The sequence below is a fragment of the Falco cherrug genome, chromosome 7, assembly GCF_023634085.1.
Source record: "Falco cherrug isolate bFalChe1 chromosome 7, bFalChe1.pri, whole genome shotgun sequence".
In the NCBI taxonomy this organism is placed as follows: domain Eukaryota; kingdom Metazoa; phylum Chordata; class Aves; order Falconiformes; family Falconidae; genus Falco; species Falco cherrug.
The window spans coordinates 53,480,249-53,496,014 of record NC_073703.1 but is presented as its reverse complement, the minus strand read 5'-3'; the positions used below and the strand labels follow the sequence as shown (position 1 = coordinate 53,496,014).

Here is a 15,766-nt window from a genome sequence, read left to right as displayed (position 1 = left end):
GCCCTCCGCGGCCCCTCAAGGGCCCCAGAGGACAGCCCCTCCCGCCACCCGCCAGCCGTTTGGCGCCCGCTGGGGGCACCGCGCCCCCCGCCCGACAGAGGGCGCCCGCCCCGCCCCGCTTCCCTCCCCTCGGGCGGCCGGCGCGGCCCCGGCGGCGGCTGTGGGGCGGCTCCGCGCCTGCGCGGCTCGGCGGGGCTCGGCGGGGCGGGACTGGCGGCCGGCGCCGGGCGCGGCCGGGGGGGCAGGGCTGGGCTGGGCTGGGCTGGGCTTGGCGGCGGCTGCGCAGCTCTGCGGGGGCTGTAGGCGGGTGGCTCCGCGGGCAGGGCGGCGAGGCGCCGCGGGGTGTGCGCGATCCTGACTTCCAGCCGGCGGCCGGGCCGGAGCGTGGCGGCGGCGGCGAGGGAAGGACGGTGAGCGCGGTCCCCGTTCCCGCGCCCGGCGTGAGAGCAACAGGTCCCGCCGCGGAGCCGCCAGCCTCGGCTCGGCTCGCCGGGGAGCCTCCCCCGCGGCCGCAGCGCCTGCACAGGCCTGGGGGTCCGGCCGGGCCGGGGCCGGGCGCGGCGGCGGGGCCGAGCCAGGCTGAGCGGCTCTCGGGGGACGCCGTCGGTGCCCGCGTCCCGCCGGGCTACGGTCCGGGCTGTGGCGCGGCCGGGGGGGGCGGCTCCGGCAGCGGCGGCGGCTACAGGTGCCTGCGCCGCGGGGCGCCCGGAGCCGCTGCCGGGAGCGTGGCGGGCTGGGGGCGGCCGGCCGGCCCTGAGGGCCGCTCCTGCGGCTCTGCTCCCTCGGGGCGCCTCGGGGCAGGCGCCGCGGGCTTAGGCCCGCCGGTTGTAAGAAAACCGTCCCGTGTTCGGCCGTGCGCTTCCTCCGCGTGTTCGGGGCGGGGGTGCTGCGTTTGGGCGAGGGGAGAAACTTGCGGTGTCCCCCCGGGCGCTGCTGATCTTCTGGCAGTTCCGTTTGGAAACGGTGCCTGTGTGAAGGGGGCGCTTCGTACGGGTTTGTGAAGCTTTGCAGGGTCAAGTTGGCGGAATATGAGCAACTTCTAGTGTATTTTACGGTCGGCAGCAGGTAACGCGCGTACCGGCCTTGGAGCGCCCGGTTCCCGCGGAGCGCTGGCAGTGGCGGCGCGGGCGCCCCCCGGACTGAGGCCGCGCTGCGGCGGGCGCTGCCCCGCCGGCAACAAAGACCGCGGGGACCGCCAGTTTGCTGGGACAGGCTGCACAAGGAAATTAAATTAACCCGCCTTCGACCTTCTTGGAAAACATTTAAAAAAAAATGCCTAAAATAATCGTGTTCTAACTTAGATGTCTCGCGTGGGACAGATCCCTGAAAAAGAACTTAATGCGGAATACTAAAAGCAGTAAGTATCAACTAGTGCTGTGAGGACTTTTTCTTTTAAAAGGGAACGCTTAAAGCCTCTGTAATGGAATTATTTGGGCATAAACCACCTCCGTAGTTCACTGAGCAGAACAAAATACTTGAAGTCTAGGTAAGTGATGATACATCAGTGACTGCAGTCAAACTTCTGAGGGGTGACTGGTGGTGGTCTTACCTAAGTGTCTGCTGCCTCAGTGCACAGTTTCCTATGTCTTAAAGGGACCTCTTTATCTTTTTGGAGCACTGAGGTGTTTTCCCTCAAATTTTTTTCAAAAATAGGATATCTGTGTATGGATGGTCCTTAATTAGGCGTCCGAGCCTGCAGTGTTTTGGTTTTAGTCGGTCCTCTGAATTTTCACACACGATACATCTTTTTTTCTTATAATCATCTTGGAGCTGTTATTACAATTCTGAATGTCCAGCTTTTTAGAGTCTGGCTGGTTTATACACATATGAACTGTTTTCCAACATGCTGCCATCCAAAAAAATTCAGTATTTCACGTGTTAAAAGCTTAACTAATGGTTAGTATCATACACGGTTTAACAAGGCATCAAATATTTATATTGCAGCGCTTTGTGAACCAGTGTGCTACATGTTAAATTTAATTAACATTACTGTTAATAAAGTAATACAGAGTTAAATGTTAATATATGATCCCTTAACCCTTTTCAAAGTGGTTCTTTCAGGTTTTACGTCCTTCCGCATGTATCATTTTGCCTTGCAGTGTGTGGAATAGCAGTAGATGGTCTTTTTTGCTATATAGAATTAGGTGATGGTAAAAGATGGTAGTTTTACATAGCTTTTATTAGATTTCCTTTCAAAATATCTGAACTTACATAGAAAAGTCAAAATATTTCTTCACTGGTCTGCTTTAGATGCCTTGGCAATCTGCAGTAGTTACTCAGGCCATTAAGAGGTGTCAGGTATCTTTTGTTACCACAGCAGTATGTGATGTGGAAGCAGTAAAAATGTGATGTAGAGGTTAGAATTCATACTGAAGGTTATGGATGCAGAAAATGTAAATGTAGCCTGAAGTTCATGTGTCCGTATATATATTTTCCGATGTAAAGAATTATATTTTGGTAGCACTTCCATTTGCTTTTTAATTAAAATCTTTTGCTATACTTTGAAGTTGCAAGCCTTTAAAAATTCTGTGGCATTTTTAGATGTAAATTCTGTTATGATGTCTCCTCATAGACTGGATCTTAGTGTCAGATGTTAACAATTGTAATACCTGTTACAGCTACCATTTTTTTTTCCAGTTTACACTTTTGATTAAATGCATTCCTTTTACAGTGTTAGGCTTTCAGAATGCTGAAAGCTAAGATTTCAAACAGCCTGCTGCTTATCAACTACCTTTTTTTTTTTTTAAAAAGTCCTTTCTTAGTGTGACAGGTAGTGTTGCAGAAAGGCTCGACATTACGATATTTGAAACACTAATTACTGCTTTGGTCATTCAGCAGAAAACCTCAAGGCTTTTTGTAAATATTCATTAAATACTGCTCTATTGTTTCCCTTTTATTAATGGGCAGAGAGAGGCATCTGTATATTTGAAAAGTTTTACTGCTATGTCTGCGATGTAAAACTCAATTAGCGGAAACAGTTTATACTGTTCTTTAAAATCAGGTATGCTGGCAAAAAGATTTTTCTAGTATAGTTATCTGTTTTGGAGCTTTCTTCAATACAACTATTCTGACAAAAGAAGCATTTTGTGTACATGTCCTCCTTCCTGCACTCCCAGTACAGCTATATGACAAAATATTTTAAGTATAGTTCAGATGTAAAGTATGTTCAGTAAAGTATGAAGCAGAGCGCTAAACAAAAAGAGGAAATTATAACCAAGTAGTTTATATACCAGTCAATTTTTAAAGTAAGTTTTGGGGTTGGTTTTTTTGTTTTGTTTTTTTAACCAGTGGTGATAAACCATGTATATCTGTTGGTAAAGACTTGTTTTATACTGCAGGAGGATCTAATTGCATACTAATACGTAGCTGTGTGGGAAGAGAAAAATGCTGTAACTCTCAAAGCTTGCATCAGTTAAATTAGAAAGCAAACAGAGATACCATTATTAATGCACAATTGTACAAGGAATGCTTCTATTCTGTGAAGCAGGAAACACAGAAAGGCCTAATCTTACACTCTTCTCTTTTGGCAGAAAAAGGGTGTGATGTTGCATTTCTTTACATACAAGTAAACTGTTCGAGTACCTGCCAGTATGTTGAGATTTGGGTTCAAATCCTTCTACTCGTTGGAGGAACACGAAACCCTCATCTGTCCATTCCCAAAGGGAATGGCTTAACTCTCAGGCCGCTGGGTGTTCCAGACACCAGCCAGTTTCATTTTGAAGAGTAAGATTCACTGACAAGGGAGCAAGTTTGGTATATGGCCCAGGGACTGGCTGGCAAGAAGTATGATCAAGTACAGATTGATGGTATGAACCCAGGTCTCTTTGTTACAGGCAGTGTTGAAAGAGCAGATGAAAGTGAAAGGGATGTTGTTGTTGGTTGGTTGGGTTTTTTTTATTCCTAGCATAGTGTGATGTTCTGGAGACTTGAATCTCTTGCGTTTCTCTTCAAGATTATCTTGGCTGACTTGGCCAGTTCCTACTTGTGTGGTTATTAACACTTTTCATTGTGGAGCGGAGCTTGGTTCCTTATCTGTGGGTTGTGGAGTCTAGTTAGTGGCGTGGCATTTAGATTCTTTCATGGATCTGCTTTCTTATAAGATGCCAAATAATCAGATACAAAAATGTAATTGTTTCAACATACCTATAATTATCTTATTACTAAAAAATTAGCTCAGTGCCTTCTGTTTCGTGATTTGCCTGATGCATCATGTGTCTGTTCTGGTTGGCCATAATTGTCTTCTAAAATAAAAATGAGTAAGAAATAGTTAATGTGATTTTAGTAATTGATTTTGCCTCTAGTCTTTCATTTTCTAAATTTCTTGCCTAGGATTAGGGACAAGGCTTGATAGTTGATACATATGACAGTGCAGCTCGTGGTTGTTAATCATAAATTTTAGTATCTGAATTTGCTGTACTTTATCAGCATAGAAAATAAACTACTCCTCTCCTGCAAAGATCTAACGAAAGAATAGATGATGTAATAAATGGAAGTTGTTGGAAAAGATAATTCTTAAAAAAAGTAAGACAGAAACCAAACCATAAGTTTCATTCTTGCCTTGTATCAGGATTCATTTTCTGGGGAAACTGTTGGAGTGTCATACTTGGTCATTTGGCCATAATGGATGATTTGGAAGACTCTCGAATGTTTGTGTGTGTGTGTGTGTTTGGTTTTTTTTTAAAAGTAGTTCAGAACCAGAAGCAATTTGTGGTAAGGATATATTAAAAGTGATAGGACAGTTAAATGGTCCTTTACAAAAGGCATTGGGAGTACTCAATTGTGATAATAGTCACAAATAAAAGTCAGTATGTTAGCATCTAAAGCACATAGCTGTGTATGTGCATCAGCTGTAATATGAATGTTCAGTGTGAATTGACTTATTTTCATAGTGTGAAGTTGTTCAGGGTTATCTCCAAGCTCCTTAGAAAGTCAAATGCAGGAAAACTAAAACCCTTCGTTAACTAGGAAGTGCCAGTGCAACCTCAGCAGCTGCTCTTTGACCTGGTGCTGGGAGGTGCCTGTATGCATTCAGAGTCTATTTCCAAGGATAAGTGTGTATTTTAAAAATCAGGAAGGAGAGGCTGGAAAAGAAGTATTTATTTAGGTACCAGTAGTGTTAAGTGGCATTCTGAGTACAAATGTGTGAGAACAAAGGAGGACAATGTATACTAATGCCTGAAAGAGTTAGTTCATATGTATCAACAGCAGTCTTTATAATATACTGTTGAAATGTGTGAGCTACTGTTAGCAGTATGATGTCATAGGAGTGACTTGTGTTTAATGAGGTGTATACAAAAGAGTAATGTAACTTTAAAAGTTCACTTTGTTCAAGGCTGAAGGCAGGTAAACTATAACAGGTATGATGTCTTGGTAGAAATGCTATTGAGAGAAATGGCTTCACTGTTGATGTCTCCTGTGACCTGTCAATTTCCCTGGAGCCAAATCTTTATCTTGGTTTGGGTGGCAGGGAGATAGCAGTCAGCTCTCATCTGAATATTCAAATTTAAACCCAAGTGCTCTTTTAACTGGGATGATCTTTGCAGTTAAGGTCAGTGAAGGCAGTATGCTTCAGTAATGCCTTCTGCTAATCACTTCTGTTTAGAAGCTGGTCTTCATTGTGGCAGAGGAGAAATGTAGAGTGGGAAACATGTTTTTCTGCATGGTGGTTGTGATACCAAGTTAAATTTTTCAGCACAGCAGGTACCATGACAAGTTTTTCTTTAGAATTTGATACCTCTATGCATAAAGCTAAGGCTTGACCTTAATATTGGATCATGCAGTGTTCCTGCAGTGTCATGGTTGAGAACTTATGGTTGCCCTTGTTTGTCTTGTTTTATCAAACTGTGATTCACTTGTCAGCTACTGTTAATGAAATGAGATAGATTAATCGTGGATTAAAGCAGTGCACCTTGGCTAAGAGAATTAAAGTTGTTTTTGTAGAAAAACTATGTTACAGATAACTGCATTGCATGTCTTGTATTGGTTAAGAGAATGTGTTGCTAATGCCTGTGGTATGTCCTATTTTTCTAAATATTTTCTCATCTCTGAAGGGAAAGCTCACTTTCAGTTAAGCATTGAGGTTTCAAACCGATAAGTTTTGGGTTGTATTATATTTATGTATTTCCTTGTTTCCAGAGAGCAAATCTCTTCTTCCCAATGTCTGAAAGGGCATATGATGTCAGCAGACAAACTTAGTCCTGTGTTAGTGGGAGAATATAACATGAGTGGACATCACATGCTTTCTGCAGAATCAGTTCCTGTAGGATCAAGCGGTGATGGAATTGCTTAGTGCCACTATGCAGTGGCATTTACATTTTGTTTGAACGGTATTAGAAGTTCTCAAATGTTAGGAGAGAGAGTTGAAATGGAACTGGATATATGTATTTAAAGATGGTGATTTTTGTTGTAGGATAATTAAAATCAACAGAGTACAAGCTCTTACCATTTCATTTTTTTCCAGCAATCAGGATGTGTTCTAAATTAGTAACCTAATTAATTACTTACAAGGAGGAATTAGCACAGTGTCTTAAAGTGAGGTAAAAGCTGATCAGCTCAGCATTGTCTTGTTGGGCTGACTGACTAAATGACTTATGAGCCCAGCACTATTGGTTTTGAGTAATAGAATAGTCTGTTTCAATTTTTTTTTGTTTTTAAGAGTATAAACAGCATTAAAAATCCATGTGAGGCTAAATTCTTGTTATATCTGGGGACTTCTACTGAATTATCAATTAATTTAGTTCTTGCCTGTTTGTAGAATACCTACTTAGTGTGTGTTGTGATCTCCTCTCAAAACTTCAGCTGTTACCATCAACCACTTCCTGACAAAGTGTGTTGCGTCAAGCTGATACGATGAGGGCTAGCTAGAACTCTGAAGAGGCAAGTTACTTGGCTTCAGTGGAAAGAGGAGGAAAGTGGCAATCTGAGGATTCTACAGTCAGGTGGACGTTTTTCTACCTTTCAGCCTACTTAAATTTCTTGTTTGTTCATTGGCTCATCAAGCAAGATGTAAAGATTAAGGGCTGAAAGTGTGTCCCAAGGAAAGCTAGGAATCAAAAAAGTAAATGTCACTTGTCCTTCCTCCCAAAAGAAAAAATTCTGAGGATGGTTTTAAGATGACAGAACAGCAAAAAGCTATTCAAGACTAGTTATTTTGACTTCTTGTAGGTCATTACTTTCTTTAAGCTTTTGCCAATTTTCAAGTAAGAAGTCAGAATGAAGTGCAACGAAGAGCTATTTCTTCTTGACTGAAAAAGAGAACACTGCATCTATTTCTGTGATGTTTTGAAGCAGCAGTTAGGAGTTATGTCAGATTATTTCTTATGAAGTAACTTTTAGATTAAACTATTTCTTTTTAATTTTAAGACTATAAGCCTATTGCTATTGGGAGTAGTCATAGGATCAATTTTGAATAGTCATGATATTTCTTTTCCCTTGGATCTTTCCTGATTTAGTAGGAACTTGTTACATTTTTGCCGCTGCTTTTTTTGGCAACTTTCCTGTTGCTCGTTTTCTCACATTCTTTCCTTCTGCAACCTTCAAACATGAATCTTTCTCAGTCTCCTCTCTCTAAATAGAGAAGATGGACAGTATTGGGAAGGAAACGGAGGTTCTCTGTGTTGAATGTTCACACCATTGCTATCTATTAAGTCTTATGACCTTTTGCTTTTTCTTTCTTTGTGTCTTAAGGTTGGATTGGCTTGTAAAACTACCTATACTTCACATTTCTTTCTTTTTGCAGTACTGTCCTGGTTCTGCTTTAGATCTTATGGTGCTTGTGTTCTTTTACCTTTTATTACAGCTTTGATATATTCAAAGATACCCCTTCTATTTCAGTGGCAATTTTTTCTGCAATAAGAGTGAAGTTCAACAGCAATAGCTTTTTATGGGACATGATGACTATCATCTAGTCTGCGCAGAGTAGTTCAGTGCCAGGAGCTCAAGAAATAATTCTTAGCAACTGTATGGTGGGATGTCTGTGAAGTGTAATAAAATTGGACCAGACTCCTGGTTTCTGTAGAACTGTGAAGAAAGTTATCTTTATCCATAGTGTCTGTTCACTGTGCTTTGTAGTGTGAATGGCAGCCAGGAAGCCAACAAAATGCTAAACATATCAGGAAAGGCATTAAGATGCCAGAAGACATCATACTGCAGCTATGCAAAACCCTGCTGTCTTCATTCTTATGTATAGTTCAGGTCTCTGCATTTAAAGGAAGTACACAGCAGAATTTTAAAAAAAAAAAAAAAAGGAAAAAGGCAACTAACACAATCAGGGATGGAGCCTTACAAGAAGAGACTTTCTCAGAAAGACTGGAACCCTTTAGTTGGAATGGGATGTGATGGAGGTTTTAGAAAAGAAAAATCCATGGAAGCTGTGGATCTTATAAATGCAGGATGCAGTTGATTAAAATGATAGGTTTATAACAGATAAAATCTGGTATTTCACGTACTGGATGGTGAACTACTGATTTGTTGCCATAGGAGTTTGTGGAGGCAACAGATACCAGCGTGTTCAAAAAAGGGGTTATACAGATTCCAAGAGAGCAGATCCATTGACAGATACATTTAATGGTTCATAGTTGAATAGTCAGAGATGTATGATCTAATGTTTTGGCAATGCTCGGTTAATGGTTGGACTCAATGATCTTAAAGGTGTTTTCCAACCTAAATGATCCAATGATTCTGTAACAATTGAAATTCTGGATGCACAGGTTATCCCTAAACAGCGTGTGTGGTTGCCACTGTCACATGGAGAGTTAGTTCTGAGCTTGATGGACCATTGACCTGACTCATTAGGGCAGGGGTCCTCAAACTACAGCCCACGGGCTGGATACGGCCCTCCAGGGTACTCAATCCGGCCCCAGTATTTACAGACACACACACACCCCCCGCCGGGGGTTGGGGGGGGGACCAAGCAGCCGCAGGTGACTGCCTGCCACTTCATCCACGTGCCAGCCCCTGTTTAAAAAGTTTGAGGATCCCTGCATTAGGGGCATTTCTATAGTGTTATCCTAAAGAGCCAAAAACAGTGGTTTGCACCTTACTGAAATTTGTTCTGTAAAAATACAGTAATTACCTCAATCAGATACTGTGCTAGACTGGGCTACAAGCATGTAACAAGCTGGGGTTTTTTGAGGTTTCTTTTAAAAAGGGGGAACTGTACAGTTGAAAAATCTCAGCAAGAGATTAATGAAATAATGTAACAATACAATAATAATACAATAACTGTGAACTCCTCTCTACAAAAAAGTAATATTTGGTCTCATTTGAGATTCCATGTTGATGGCTTAGTTTTGATCAGTGGACAATGTGCAAAGCTAGGTAGGGCCCTCTGCATGATGCTGAACTTGGAATTTGTATGACATACTTGTTTGGAAAAGCAGAGGAATCTTAGAAGCTTAAAAACCTCATTAAAAGGTGGATGGGAGGGGACAATTTACAGAAGTTAATAGTTAGGCTTATTTTGAAGCCTTGAGTGTGGTTTCCATGGCTGGTTGTTCTTCATATAAGGTTTATAAATTGTGTATCTATTTAATCCTAATGAAAAATACTAGGGTGATAACTGCACAGTACAAATTTCAAGAATTTTACTTGACAGGTTGTATAACATCTGAAATAACACTTAGGTAGTAATAAAGTATTCTGTAATTGCATATATGTTTTTTAAATTTAACGACTTCAGTTCCAAACTTGAATTTACATAATACTTTGTCCCCTATGCCAGTTTATGACTTCTGTTGGTGAGAACTTCATACAGCTTCTCCTTCTGTCAATATTTTTGAAGTCTTTTCTATACAAATATTTAATGAATGCAGTGCATAGCTAAGTGGCTAGGCCGTAAATCTAGGCTAGTTTGTGTTCCCTTTTAAGTGCACGCTCTTGTCAAATCTTAGAAAGATATTTAATGCTGCTCTTTGGTGTGTTAGTGCTCCTTATAACTTCTGTAGTTGAGACTTCATGTGATAATTAAAATTCCATGCAAAACTTCAGTTCCTGATTTCTTAAAGTGATATGAAATTGAGTGTTCAGCTGTTAAGGTATGTAACATGACTAATCAGTGCCTGTTAATTACAAACTGTTTAACAGTTCACATTGTGCTTCTGACACCTTTTGGTGCGAGTGTGTTTTTTATTCTTGGATGGGTTTATGGCAAATGGCACATTAATTCTGGCTGCTTTAGAAGAATTTTAGATTGCAGCTATAGCTCTGGGAAACTTCTCAGATTTGGTGATCTCATTTTTTTACCTTTCCCTACTCAGCTCCTCTGCTCTAGTTCATCATTTGCAGAATTAGCAAAGTGCTTGTTTCTCAGTCATTACAGTTCATAGTGTAATATCTGACACAAACTAAGATCCTAGTTTTAGCACTGAAGTGGCTGAGGTGTCAGCACATGCTCCATTCTGCCAACTCTGCTTTTGGGATCAGTGACTTCTGATGGGAGCAGAGTCTATAGCTGAGGATAGTAACTTAATCTGCTACAACAAGATTTGCTAGAGCTTGTCTATCAACATCTTTAAGCTTGCTGTCCTTTCAGCTCAGTCTCTTAGGGAGCCTTATTTTATACTTTATTTGAAAAAACAAGGAAAAATAATTTATTATCTCTTTGCACCAAATTTCATGTCTGACTTCTGACCTGTACTTCAAGAAATCTATAAACAATCAAGCATATTATTGGTGACCATTGCACCATTGCAGGTATCAAGGATTCATATATCATTATATTAGTATACTCTTACAGGTATATTTGTGAAAATTTTTATTTAGCAGGTAGAATTTGTACTGGCTTTGGTTTCTGGACTTCCAGTGTAGAACCATCCAAAAATGCACTGCGTCAATTCAAAATACACACAACAGAGGGTGTGCAGAACCAAAAGAAAAACAGACGTTACCCAAAGAAAGACTGAAATACTGCGCATGGGAGCTATTTGCTTAAAGTTTAGAGGAGTAAGGAATAGGAGGAATAAGAAAGCATTAGAAATACATTTATGGGTTTAGCTTGTTAGAACTTGAAGTTCTTTAATAAATACCCCTTGTGTTTGTATTCAGAATTCCAGAACTGGTCTTGAAAGAATATAGGTGCATACTTGGGATGATTTGAGTTAGTGGAGTGTTAAGATATTCATAAATCTTATTGGCATCAAATAATAGTTTCTGATTACTTAATTTTTTAGGTGATTTATTTTTTTTTTCTGGAACTCAGTCAACATTCAGATTAAAAATATGCTAAATATCTGGAAATAGTTATATCTTCTCATAATAATGAATATATCTTTTCAAAGTAACAAAAAGGTTATGGATGCTGATTCTGTTGGATGTTCTTCTCTAGATAAATCTGAGTAAATGGTTTTCTAATACAAAATGTCAGCTGGCTTCAGGTTGAAAACAAATCCCAGATTGATAAGTATCTTCAACTGATTGGTGAATTGGAAAAGGGCATGTGAAGCTTTTGGTTCAAGTTCCAGAAGCCCTGGAAGTGGTGGATGAAATCTGACCATCTGTGGGATACCTAAAACTTCCCAAACTGTGGGAGAGCTAAACTGTCCTAGTTTTGCTCTATTATTTCTGCTTTGCAAATATAAGTTTTGTTATTACAGGCATGGTAGCATTGGTAGTGCTGGAACAAAATTCTTTGCCTGCATTGCTGAGATGATTTGCAGTCGCTGGGGACTAGAGAACTAAACTCTGTTCAGATGGTTTCTGAAAACTGAGTGGGATAAAACTGTTTTATTGTACAGTGTTTCTGGTAAACAGGTGTGTCAGAAGGATGGAATGGTTGCTTTGATTATTAAAGTAAATTTCTGCAGCTTTAAAGCAAAAATTGTAGACTTAACTTGGAAAATTGAATGCATTATTGTAAGTATTTGGGTTCCCGGGTGATTAGTCTGTTGTTTCCACTAACAGTTACTAAAGGCTGCTGCATTGATTATTTTCAAATGGTTTTAAGGTATAACCTGACATAAATTCAATTGTAGTAATTGTTTGAAGTGACAAAACAGAAATAATAGACCATGGATAATCTATATCCCAAAATTTTTCTGTTTCCTAAGTAGATGATTGTAAAAAGTAATGATAAAATTTAGAAACTGTCAAGACTCAGAAAAGCAGATATGCCTGCTTTGATTTGTCTCACTAACACAATTGGTTGATTTGGCGCTAAATGTTAAACCCAGTGATCAAAATTGCCAGTTGATTGCTCTGAGTAATTGGCATGTGAACAGTGTTGCAGCTCTTGTTCAGTATTTTTCTGATGTTATTTGAAAAAGTGACTGTTGGTTTACATGTTTAGGATTTAGGTTCCAGCAAAATGGTAAAGTTGTTGTAGTATTCCTAGCTTGTTCAGGAAAAGTATCTGGGCTTTTTGCTTGGGTTTGGTTTTTTTTTTTCCGCCACTACTACTAACTGAAGAAATCTCAGTATTAAATGGTCCTTGAGGGCAAGAACCTATGTTCTCACTCTGCAAAATTACAAAGCATAATCTTGAAACCTTGGGTTTTTTCCTAGCATCACACAGAGTGCATGTAATGAGTGTTCAGAGGGGTGGTAGAAAAGAAAGGAAAGGAAAAGGAAAAGTAATATGCAGAGATGCTAATGAAAAACCTCTCTCTGAGGTATTGGTATACAGTCATCAGAGGAGCTGCCTTCAAGTAAGATGCCAGTGCTGTTATTCACAGTGTACCTGCGGGGTTAGAAGTTGGGCTAACCTGTCAGGCTTTTATAAACTGTAGAAATAATTTTAGAAATCCTGTTTCATATTTCTAGAGACCTCTTGATCTCTAGTCTGAAAGGAATTCTGAGCCATGAAGACTTGGTTTTGTACATCTGACAAATGGAAAATATAGAACGGCAGCATCTGCTGTTACTTTTTGAACTTTCTTACTGTGACAAAACTCTTCCCAAAACTGATATGACTGGCCTAGTATGGGACATTTCAATTCCCAGTTAAAATTCTGTATTAATAGTATTTTCAGTCTACCCAACTGCCTGAAAGACTGTTTTAAATGGCTTCATAATTGGACTATATGGTATCTGTAGGAACAACAGTTGTGTGTTCTAATGGGTAAAAGAATTTAAGGTTGATGCCAAGGGACCGTAGCCTACCACCTGGCCAGGAACCTGCAGAGCCATACTGTGGGATGTACTGGAGTGTCAGGCAGGGAGCAATCTGTTTTTAGAGAGGCCAGTTCTCTTTACTCATGATTAAAATGCAGGTGTCTGAGCTAGTAAGTCATCAAGAACTTGGAGAGCCTAGTTAGCCGAGCACAAACAGAAATTAAATTCAACATGGTTTATCAATTTCAGGCCACTGTCAGTTGTGCCAGATGCAGGGACTTTACAGTGTCACTTGATCTTAGTCCTCTTAAACTCGTATCTGCAGGCTTTGTCATTGCGCAGTTTCCCAGTCTCTTGCTGCTCACTGGGAATGTTGACTAAGTATTTTTATTGCAGGTTTAAAATGTAGTTTGTTTCAACTGTTATAGTGAGTGGTGAAAATTGTTTTTAATTGACCTGTGGTCATGCCAGACCTCCTGATTATACTTACTCAGTCCTGTGGTGAAAAAAAATTACTGGTTGGAAAAAAAAACCCTGAGACAGTCTGAGGTCCTGACATCCCTCCCCTTGAGCTGGGGAGTTGAGGAAGCCTGAAGCATTGCCCTAAGAAAATTATTTAGCTGCTATAGATGTGTAATGGCTTGATTAAAATTATATGCTTGTATTTGGGTGTCTTTTTTTAGTTTACGCAGCTGTTTGGATCTTTTTGTGCACTGCCCTTAATACAATCTTGAAGTAATGACTTTTGTAAGCAAACCAGGTTTTTGCTCTAACTTTTGTTGAATAACCTGTTGTTTAATTAAAAATGCATGATCTAACTTCTGTAGGCTGTTGCTTAACTGTACATCTTTTTATTTCCTTTGTTTCACGTGTAAGCCTTGTTATGTCTCTCTAATTGACATTACTGATCTTTAGTCCTTTCTGGCTCTTTTAAGAAAAGGAGTAAAACCTATTCTGGGTGAAGGTGTGCATTGTTTTATTTGCTTAAGAAAAAGCTGAAGCTCCCTAATGTCTATAAATTATGTTGATTGATTTATCTTCACAGAGAGTAGTCCCATTTTCAGAAGAAAGCATCAAGTGTTTTCCTCATAGTGTGACCTAATATATTTGAAAAAATGCCATTGACGACAAATAATTTAAAATAGTCTGCAACAATTCAGGTAGACATGAAGACAATACTGCTTAAATAGTAGTCTTATTTGCATTGGGAGGCATTATTGGATTGCATTGTAATGGATTCTATAATTCTTATTTTTGCCAGAGCCCAGAAGCTCCCACTTGTAAGTGGGACCCAAAAATCCTAATCCTAAATCCATGTTTGCAAAGTTGTTCTGAAATTGAGAAAGCAGGTAGCATTCACTGCCATCTTGATTTTTATCTGACATGCAAGGTAAGCACTTATCTTAATTTCTTTCTTTTACCTTGAGGTACTTCTGTATTCCTGAATCATTTGTTGCTGATCACACAGCACCTTTCTGGAGTGGTTTTGGATTTTATTTGTTCTTAGACTTAAACACTAGCACATGGAATTTTGTTGTGCGCATTTTGTCTGATTTTTTTTGGTTTTTAGGTATAAACTGGCTCTTCTATACCGACTAAGAGTTGGTAACGATTCAGCTTTTACAAATCTGTAACTCATCAAAAAATGGCAGTTGGTTTGGTGATGAGGAGAGACCATTGTTTTATGGGCAGATGGTCTTATTAGAGCAGTTTGCTACTGAGAATGGGAGGCATCTTTCTCCTGGGTTTTTCTGCCATATTATCCCACTATGCTGGCTCTTGGAGAGCTCTAGTGATGGCAAAGCCAGTGTAAAGGAAGTGAGGAAAGGGGTTTGGAATAAGATGAAGGATGTCTCCATCTTACAGAATTATATTCTAAGCTCAAGTGGGAAAACTGGTAGGAAGAAGTAGAGATTGTTCTGAAACATGGATATATGTATGTTGAGGCATTGGGTGGTATGTATTGTTGCATCCTGAAATTTCGGCTGTGTTGCTCCAGTGCATTGTGAGAATTTGCTGCTGTGCAATCTTGAAAAAGTATGTTTAGGAAAATTGGTTTCCCATTTCAGCTGGTCAAGTCTCTTTAAATTGCTAGGCAAGAAAAGGACCGAGTATTTTCAAGCTTTGTAGTGCAAAAGCACGGACATGGAGTAACTAGAGTTCTTGCTGCTTGTCAGATGCTACAGATGTGTATGGTTAGGGTCTGGATGAAGTTTCTCAGCTGAAATCCCTTCTGTAAAACCTGACTTTTTCATAGGGTTACTGCACTGAACACACAAGTGTTACACTGTTATTACAGTTCTGGTGCTTTGCAGTGATATTTGAAGGTTTTTCTCTGCAAACTTTGCAGCTTTTTCCTGTTGCTTACAAGGTGGATGCACCAGACTAGATTGTTATAATTTCTGTATAGATAGTCTTTTCAGTTTAATTTTCATCACATTTCTTACACCTGATTCAGAGAAAATAGTTTCTTTTGTCCCACCCCTGTGTCACACAGAGGAAATGGTTTATCTCTTCCAGTGGACAACAGCTTTCACTCTTTACTGTTAAAATTTGGCTGATCCCTTTGATCTTTAAAACTGTATAAAGACGGTGACAGCTTCCCAAGCAGTGTATAGAAATGCTGATATTGGCACTGAGCCCCATATCCAGTTAGTTCTCTTGCTGTCTGTTCTGTTGTCTTAGCCTTGCGCTCTGACACTGGATTCTGCTTTTTATA

At 40.3% G+C, this 15,766-nt stretch overlaps 1 protein-coding gene across 6 annotated transcripts in view; it reads left to right on the top strand.

The window, feature by feature from the left end:
* The first annotated feature begins 270 nt into the window (after positions 1 to 270).
* PALS1 (protein associated with LIN7 1, MAGUK p55 family member) overlaps positions 271 to 15,766 on the top strand; it is a 59,779-nt gene continuing 44,283 nt past the window's right edge. For 2 of the 6 annotated variants that reach the window (XM_055717115.1, XM_055717116.1), the window contains exons 1-2: positions 271 to 410; positions 1,302 to 1,357. The gene's annotated coding sequence lies outside the window, so the exon portion shown is untranslated. Of the gene's footprint in view, positions 411 to 1,301; positions 1,358 to 14,308; positions 14,438 to 15,766 lie in introns of all 6 variants that reach the window. The other 4 variants (XM_055717120.1, XM_055717119.1, XM_055717117.1 and 1 more) reach the window with 3 other exon arrangements.